The 9,651-nt window shown below is 40.9% G+C and overlaps 1 long non-coding RNA gene across 1 annotated transcript; it reads left to right on the top strand.

Annotated features, from left to right (window-relative positions):
* Positions 1 to 2,019: 2,019 nt before the first annotated feature.
* On the top strand, positions 2,020 to 7,893 carry LOC123369869. The gene is made up of 3 exons (XR_006579167.1): positions 2,020 to 2,065; positions 5,042 to 5,100; positions 7,759 to 7,893. It is a non-coding gene; the product is annotated as an uncharacterized LOC123369869 (long non-coding RNA).
* Positions 7,894 to 9,651: the final 1,758 nt, after the last annotated feature.

Here is a 9,651-nt window from a genome sequence, read left to right on the forward strand (position 1 = left end):
GCAGGAGAATAATTAACATCCCTTGGTTTATATTGTAGAAAGCCTTTAAACTGAGATTGGCTCATCCATTTTTGCAATGAGTTTTCCTGCCTGTATTAGAAGAAACATATGTATGCAATCCCTTGAAAATCAGCTTTTCTTCTTTGTGATTATTCACTTTATAATGTGGTGTTTTATGTGACTCCATTATTTTTTTCATTCATATCTGGTATAATCTAGGGTAGTAAGTGTGGCTTCATACGCATGGATTGTGGATGAATTCCTGCAGGTTATTGACATGAATATGGTTTCATATTTTAGCTCACATTTTTGTTCTCTTTAGGGCCTGGCATCTGCATTGGCATCTGCATTGGTATGGTAAGTAACTTAATACTGAAAAAATAAGTTGATACACTAAAGCTATGACTGTGTTTTGAGGTCCACAGTCCAGGCTATTTCAGTATTGCACTTCCTCTAGCTAATTTCTCCCCCTGCTTAACTCCTAAAGGTCCTTGGATTTCGGATTCTTGAATTTCTCTGCCACTGACTAACTTTTTGCCCTATGGAACCATGTAAAATTTATGCCCATGATTGAGATTGCACTGCCGTTCCCTGGAGAGACGCCTGTATTAATACTCTTAGTTATTTTCTCTGTCTGTAGGCTTGTAATTTATTCACAGTATTTTCCTGAGCTAAGAAACCTGCTGTGATTCAGTCTTAATTTTGTGTGCACAATGTTGGGGAACAGAAGGGGAGTGAAGAATCTCATTCCCCGCTGCTCCCTCAAGAAAAGTTTCACTTCTGTAGTTCTGTCTTAGGTGAGAATACTTCCTCCACACTTAGAACTGGGTATTTGTCTGCTCACCCACAATGGAAAGGATAGAAGCCAGGAAGGGTAATTGTCAGAAGATCTACGCAACCCCTTCCTAGGTTGGATTTGATATTCCCACGATGCTAGACTAAGAAAGTTGTTACTTATATAAATGAAGTTCCCACCATTCAGTTAGTCGGTCTGCAGTGCAAAGGGCTCCACTTACCAGAGCCTGGGTGTTTAGTCATCATGCTAGCAAATTGTGAACACACGTGCAACCCTTTCCCAAAGAATTCCCACAAAGGCTGTAGTAGCTTCACCTTTCTGAACAGTTTTTTCACTGTATAGGCCTCCATTCATCAAAGCATTTAAGCGTATGTATAAATCCCACTGAAGTCAATCAGAATTAAGGTGCTTTAAGTTTGTGTTTAAGTGACTTGTTAAATTGGAGCCATAGAGCAGCTTTGTCAAGCAGCAGGTAGGGTCCGTATGTGCTTAGAGCACAGCCATGCTAGAGGTGGTTGTTACAAGCAAGTTTCTAGCAGTTTTCCTGATCCATGTGAACTGAGAATATGCAAACCCAAACTACTGTGCAGTCTGTATTCCTGTTGAATGGTTCCAAGATGCAACAATCCCTGTGTGCTAAACAGGGAAAACTGTGCTGAAATCTCAATAGCCGAATTTAAATGTATTTTTTACTAGCCCAATCTGATTAGAAGTTTTCATTTGCAAGTTCAAGATTGATAGAATCTGACAAGTGCGGATGGATTTATTTTCTAATTTTTATTTATTGTTTTTAAATATTTCATCAGTCAAGGAAGAAATTAAATAAGCCAAACTAAACCTTGGACATAAAAATACATCCTATGACGATTTGGTTAAGAAAAATCCTTAAACAGCTTGGAGGCACTTGAAGGGAAACAGATGATGTAAAGCTTGAACATCTTGAATGTAAAGTAGACTGAGTATTAAACATTATTCTGAATGGGTTAAATATCTAAACGTTCAGCAGTGTATTGATACATCAAAGATGTGAATAATTGGATGATCCAACATCCGAACTATTTTCTATATAATTAAGGGCTTCTCATGATTTTTGATCTGGGATACAAGAGGGGCTTTTCCATACTACTTATCTGTGAAGTTTGCTAGCTGTGTTTACCAAAATGTTAAATAAAATATAACTTCATTGCCTGATTGCTGTTTTTATTTTTTTTTTCAAGTTGTTCTTGTTGTGGTTTTTATTTCTATTAGAACATACCAAAAGGAAATACGGTAAGCTAGCCAAAGATATTTTTTAAATTCTTTACTAATTTTCAATTTATCTTCATGGCATTTCCTTACTGCATTAACAGGTATTTCCTTCTGAGATTTACTCAGCAGGGTTTGTCTTTTCTTGCATGTACCTGGATGTCAGGAAAAGTTACATATATGGTGCTCTGAAAATGCAGCACTGAAGGAATGATGTTTAATTGGTCTGGAATAAAAGAACCTCAACACAGCCGCGACTGGCCCAGCTCAGCTGATATGGGCTCGCAGGGCTAGGGCTGTGGGACTGAAAATTGCTGTGTAGACATTCAGGCTCAGACTGGGTCCAAGCTCTGGGATCCTGCCCTCTCTCAGAGTCCCAGAGCTCTCTTTCAGTGTGATTTAACAATTTGAAACTAGAATGAGAGTCGGCATCATGTAACGATTAGCTCTCCATGGACTGCTTGCAAAATGTTCCATGGACCATAGTTTGAAAATTGTTGGACTAGCTGATGCTGTGGTCCAATACATGACCATTGTGCTTCATCAGTGCATAAGTCTTAAATGCACAAGAAGGAAAAGTTGATATGAATAAGACTGCAGGTCAAGAGAACAAGACTGGCGGTCACGAAAAAAAGACAGAGCTATGGATGTGTGTTGGGTTGCTCCAGGTACCATGAAAATACAAATATCTCTGATAGATTTAGAAATTCTTTGTTGCTGTGGTTTGGTCCAAAACTCCTTCTTCAAATTTTTGCTTCCTTTAACCCTTCCCTGTCTGCTCCTTAAGTTGCACCACATTGGGGCACAACCCTGTAGCCGCGCTCTAGTTTATTTCAGCCGGAATACTGCACATGGAGTGGCTATGGCTAAGGCCCAACGTGGGCACCTTCAGGAATGTTTCTCCTAAGGGGCATCTCAGTCTTCAAACCTGCAGAACATCAATATGGCAAATTAAAAACCCAAAGCGGGGTTTGTGTAGAAGTGCTCATGAAGTTGTGTTCTCACAGTACAGGCTTTCTTTGTATCACTGCCAGATAATATTGTGTGAAGGCTTTTTAAATAGTGGCTTTGCTTTATAACATATTTACTTGAATAATATTCCCCTGAAGTTCACTTATACTCAGGGCCAGCTCCAGACCGCAGCGCGCCAAGCGCGCACATGAGGCGGCATTTTGCCGGGAGGGTGGCAGGCGGCTCCAGCGGACCTTCTGCAGTCATGCCTGCGGGAGGTCCACCGGAGCCCCGGGACCAGCGGACCTCCCGCAGGCATGACTGCGGAGGGTGTGCTGGTCCCGCGGCTCGGGTGGACCTCCCGCAGGCATGACTGCGGATGGTCCATCTGAGCCGCAGGACCAGCGCACCCTCCGCAGGAACGTCTGCAAGAGGTCCCCCGGAGCCGCGCGACCGGCGACCGGCAGCGTGCCCCCCGCAGCATGCCCCCGTGCTTGCGGCGGCCAAATTCCTAGAGCCGCCCCTGCTTATACTGCGATGCCTTTGACTTACACCTAATATCTAGTCTATTTTTAATCTAATCTTTATTTTTAATTAAAGATTAATTTTGCTTTTGACATGTTGGATTTTGTGATGTCTGCCTTTTACTGATTAACTTGGTTACTCTTTCAAGGTGACACATCTCTTATTAACTGTTGTGAAAAGGTTTGCATATTTTCCTTCCCACATAAATATGATTTGCAACTGAATTTTAAAAAGCACCTGCCCAGTATTGTTTATGTGGTGAATGAGATTTCTAGTATGACACTCCCTGGAATCCATACAAGTAAAGCCAGTGATGTCCAAGCCCTGACTAAGCTAATAGACTGCAGCAACCTACAAACAATGTCCTCCTAAACATTTAGAACGAAATTCTTCAGAAATCCAGTCTGATGTCTAGAATTTCCAACTTTGCTTCTCATTTCTCACTAAATGTTTTGTTATAGTGAGTGTTTTTAAGGAGGCTTATTTAATAGTGTGGACTATTGGACTTTATCCCACTGAAGTGAAGTTTATGCTCATGCAATCCTGTTCCGTTTTGTCATGATCATCAAGCGGGTAGCTTGGTTAAGATAAGCTTTATATTCAGCAGCCCAGTTTGCATTGTCATTTAAATATAATATCCAGTGTTGGCAGTTCATCAGTGAAGATACTCACCCAGCAAAAATGAGCTTTTGTTGTAGTAGAAGTTGTCCAGTTTTGTTGACTCACATGCATCATGTTGTCATGTGCAATTTCTTCCATGCTATGAAATCTAGTGGGTGCTAGAATTTCACTGTGAACAATATTGAAAGAGAACCAACCTAAATGTAGTTCCTGCAGCCTTGTTTGTATATTGCTGGCAAAATATAAGTAGCAAAATATATGCTCATCAGACAAAAAATAAAATTAAATACTAATCTGTTCTTGCTTTCATTGAGCTGTTGAGTCTACAAGATAAATTATACTTATACAAAAGTGACTCTGTGTGGGAATAACATTATGACTAAGAGACCTCGTTCCCATGCAAAAATATTGCTTGTTTTGTGAAATTTATTTGTACAACACTTACTCCTCTTGGTGAAGGACAATTATAAAGGGTACACACATACACCTAAAAATTAAATGCCTGATGCTGAATAGTTTTTCTGTATTGTTAAAACATAATCCCTGTGAGAATTTTTTAGGTTCTGGAAAGTATAAGGGACATAAGATTTTGCAAATATGGTTTGTTTTATTTTGAGAAGCATTTTACAGAAGGAAACAATGTTTTAAGTATCTTGTCCTTGCTAGCTGTAAAATTCCAGAACGGTAATGCTTCTACCACTGCACTTGGTAGAGAATTCCACTGGTTAGTACATCTTACAATCAAAATATTTTCCTAATATTCAACCTCAAATTTTTTCTTTAAACAGTTCTAGTTTTATAAAAAGGCTCCATCTTTCAAAAAAAAAACTTCTTTAAATTCAAGTTGCTTATTATGTGAACATATTTTATTCAGCAAATGTTCTCTCCTTTCTTGCTATTCAGTTCTTACAGTGTAAATCCGGATTCCACAAAGTATCAAATTACAACAACATGATTTCAAGGTGAGTGAAACAAAATGTAATTTGATCTTCAAAGGTGTATATATATTTTATAGAAAAATATTTTCTTGTACCCAAAAGTATGCAGGTGGTGTGGTAGTCTTCTGAATAAATGTCATCTGAGAAAGTAGAGTAGAAGTTTACAATATTAAATACAAATTGAGAATATAAATTACTTCTATGGGTTATTTCTTCTTTTTTCTTCCATGTCATGAACAAAAACATTTCATTGGAGAGAGAAGGTGGGTGAGCTCTGTGGGACTTGAAAGCTTGTCTCTCACCAACAGAAGTTGGTTCAATAAAAGATATTACCTCCCCCACCTTGTCCCTCTAATATCCTGGGACTAAGAGAGCTACAACTACACTGCATGCAAAAATATTTGATGTAATATTATTTGATTATCTACTAAAACACTGCATGTCTATGTTTTTCTGCAACCACAACAAACTTGAACACTTTGTGTGCTTTGTCTGTTAAATGCAGTATGTTGAAAACAGATATTTGTCTAATATAAATATTATTTCCATTTCATTACTTCTGTTATGTTATAGATTCTTATACCCTGCTTATCAATGTCGTATCTGAGCACCTTCCGCTAGCGTATTAAGCATCGTGACTAACATCTATCATGTGGTTTTTATTCTCTGATCCTCTTCCCCGAGGGAAGAAACGAGTCCAGTAGGTTTTCGGTGGAGGGCGGGGAGCGTACGTGGTGGCTTTTTAACATGCATTTTGTTATGTATCTGTTAGAGACGGCAGGTCAAAGAAATGCATCTTTCCCTTGGAGTGGAAGTTGATAAGGTTTGTGTCATTTCTGGGGATGTTCATTGCACAGTCTCAGCCCGGCCCCAGAGAAAGTTACGTCTCCCATGCAAAGGAGCTTGATATTTATTGTAGAGAGGAGCGTAGTTGTCCTGGGGCCTTAGACAGTGCTGTAGATATCCTGGGCTCAGGCCACGGAGTGCCTTGAAGATAAGGACAGAAACCTTGAATGTGATCCAGTATTCTATGGGAAAGCAGTACTGGGGGATGACAGAAGTGGAGGGCCAGTGGGGGCTCGCACCTCTGCAGTGGAAATATTGCAGGGGCTGATCTATGACCTCTCCCTCTCCAGACAATACTTCCTCAGTGCCTGGGGAGAGTGTGAAATTGGGCAGCCTAGGCTTTGCTCTACCTGTGTCCCCGCCCACTGGGCAGAGGACGTACCTGGAGGCAGGGAATGGAACTGGGCTGGGTGAAGCCGCATCATTGTGAATGGGGCCGGCATTTCCTCTCCAGAGCAGGAGACTGGGAGCTGGGCGAGCGGTAGCTCAGGATGCCCAGGGTAGGGAATCAGGACCAGGGACACTGCCCTGACCATTTCCTTAGCCTGCCATGCCAAGGTGAGTGCCTGCCCTGCTGCCCAGGCTCTCTCTCTGGGAATGTCTACACAGGAATAAAAAACCCGGTGGCTGGCCTGGGTCAGCTGACTGGGGCTCGCAGGGCTCAAGCTCTGGAGCTGAAAAATTGCTGTGTAGATGTTTGGGCTCTGGCTGAGGCCCTGGGAAAGGGAAGGTCCTAGAGCTTGGACTGCAGCCTGAGCCCCCCAAGCCTGAGTCAGCTGACATGGGCCAGCCACGGCCATGCTAGAAGCCCTGTATCCCTGTGTAGACGAACCCTCTGAGCCTTGGACTCCTTGATAAACCCCACCCACCCACCCAAATGTCAGCCCCCCAGCTTTTCAAGTCAAGCTTCTGCTGCTTTTGAGCCAGTATGGAGAGCAGAGGACAGGTGTGATGTGCTCCCAGTAGCCTTCCATAGTCCCCTATTAAGAATGAAGGAGAAAATCATATGTTGTTCTTTGGGTGAAAAATAAATATATAAAACCAGAAAGATAAGTAAATACAAGATTTCATCTATAAGGAGGCAGCATTGCATGTGCTAGTTCCTCAAATGGATTATATGGCGCTCTGAGTGTGTTGTTACAGTTCTTGATGCTTTAAAACAGGTATGTGAACTAAAGTAATTGCTTAATTGAGTTTAGTATATATCATAAAGAAGCTCATGTGGACTTCATAAGGACTATACAGTATTTTACGTAGCATTCACATGGTCCATTGTTAAATAAGAATATTCAATGTGACTAGACACTGAAGAAACTAATATTCCACTATAAAAATGTTGTCTATATACATCTATGTAGGTGTCCATTCCTGGTGAAGAGCAGAACTTCTAGAGAAATGTTCCAGCTCAGCTTTATTTTACAGTGGGGAGAAGAGCAGATTCATGGTTAGCCTAGTTCTCCATTAGTTAGCTTGTGTAATTATCAACACTTGTCATCAGTCACCTTTTGTTGTTTGTCCCTTGCAGTTACTACCTCTGCTGACAAATTAACCCTAGCCCTGTGACATCCAGAAAGCATGTTTTGTCCTGCTTTTTCTAAGATTTTGCACAGAGAAAAAATGCCATACCTTTTGCTTTAATCTGAAATAAGTTTTAAATGTTTCTTGTTCTATGCAGTTACACATAATACAAGAACTAGTATTTGTTCCTGACAATACTGAAAAGTACAACCAATGAAAAGTTTAGTCTAAATGAACACTTTGAAGTCTAAAGTAAGAAAGATGTAAGACTAAAGTATATAACCATTTTGATTTTAATTGTTTATCTTCCTTTTGCAGTATAAATGACTGATGCTGGCTGCTGGCTACGGCTTACAAATTAACAGACATTGGAAGAAAATCATGGACAAGTTAGGAGATAAATGTCATACATTTGTACTGAAATTTCTATAGTGAAAATGGAACCCGCTCAAGTAACTGCTGTTACTTTCACTACAACTTCTTTCCTCTATTGAGCTGGACTTGTAGTAGGAATCCACTGCGTTTGAGTAAAGCATAAAGACCGGAGGTGGATCATTGCTCTTGCTCTTGAAAATGGCTTCTGAAGCAAGCAAGGCAGTTGGCAGCATGAAAATTACTTGCTCTTTTGAACATGCACCTGGTTCCTTATTTGGCCTCTCCATGGTGCTAAATGTTTCCCCTTAAAGAACATAGTCACCATCAGAGCGTGGCATGGTTTGGATTGTGAGTTGTGGCTTTAACGGTAGACAGTAAGAGAGACTCTTCAGATCCCTACTTGCAAGTTTCTATCATGGAGTGCGTATTACTCTTTAAACACAAATGTAAAGATGCCAGACACTAGGTGGAATGTCATAGATTCTTCATAAAAACATCCATCCTGGGTGAGACCAATGGTCCGTCTAGCCAGGTGCTTTAAAGGGAATGAACAGAACAGGACAGTTATCAAGTGACCCATCATCCCCTGTCAGCCAGTCCCAGCTTCTGGCAATCAGAGTAGAGACTCTGAGAGCATGGGGTTGTATCCCTAGCCATCTTGGCTATCCTCCATGAACTTATCTCATTCTTTTTTGAACCCAGTTATAGTTTTGGCTTTCATGTGACCTTTCTTAAAAAAAAATCTGTAGATGAAGAGTAAATTTGAAGTGATACTACAGAAAAAAGCCAACTTTTGTTACCTGCTCCACAATGTGTATTCTTACCACAAGCTTGATATCTAGTGTGTCTCCCCTAAGAGAAAATTAAAAGTAATGTGAATTTAGATATGGTTCGAAAGATGCTCAGAATACTCACTACTGAATTGCTAAAAATTCTCTCAATATGAGAATAAGAAATAACATTTGTTTCCTTGCAATCCACTAGCACTTTCTTATAAGAAGTAAGCAGTAAGATCGAAAGTGTCCTCCTGAGAAGTTCCCCAGTGGTTTAGTGCCTACAACCTTTTTATATGTTAGTTGTCAAAACTATCTTTGTAGATCTTAAAATATGTTCAGGAAATGACTCACACTGCTGCTAAGAGGGAGTGTTTATAATCAAACACTTTATTATGTGTCTTATCAGATTTAAAATGTTATTTACACCCTTTTTTGTGACTGCAAGTGGCATTGAGTTTCATTTAGCAATAGGAAACTGTCTCATTAACTATTTAAAAGTGATGCTGAGTTCTAGCCCTATGCTCTCATCTAATCGCTAGGTGCTTACAGAACAGAAAGTTCTCTCCTTTCCTCTTGCAGATAAGTATCTTTACTAGTGTGGAGGGATTTTTGTAACATGATGTGTCAGAAGTTGACTCAGTTCTGCTTAGCCAGACTCTCACGGGATCGCTGTCAGAGGAAGGAGATCCTCACTGCTCAGAGCTGAGATCAGCGCTATGGCATCAACTACAGCTGCAGTCCTTCCCCCACCCTCACTTCCTATTAGCGTGTGAACTGGCCAGATGAGATACCACAGAGCTACTTCTGCAGAAGATCCTGGCATTCATAACACAGGCTTTGTCAGACAGAGGCAGCTCTCCCCCTAGAGCAGGGGAGACATCAATGAAGGAATATACCTGCTCCCCACCCTGGTTCCTCCATATCCCCACCTATTCCCCTGGCCCTCACACAACATCTCTGCTCCCAACAGGGCTCCCCACAAATGGGGCAGACCAGGGGCCCATCCATGTGTTTGTTTTAAACAACTAAATTTTGGTCCTGTGCACTAGACTGCAGCTAG

Source organism: Mauremys mutica, chromosome 4 (genome assembly GCF_020497125.1).
Source record: "Mauremys mutica isolate MM-2020 ecotype Southern chromosome 4, ASM2049712v1, whole genome shotgun sequence".
Lineage (NCBI taxonomy): Eukaryota > Metazoa > Chordata > Testudines > Geoemydidae > Mauremys > Mauremys mutica.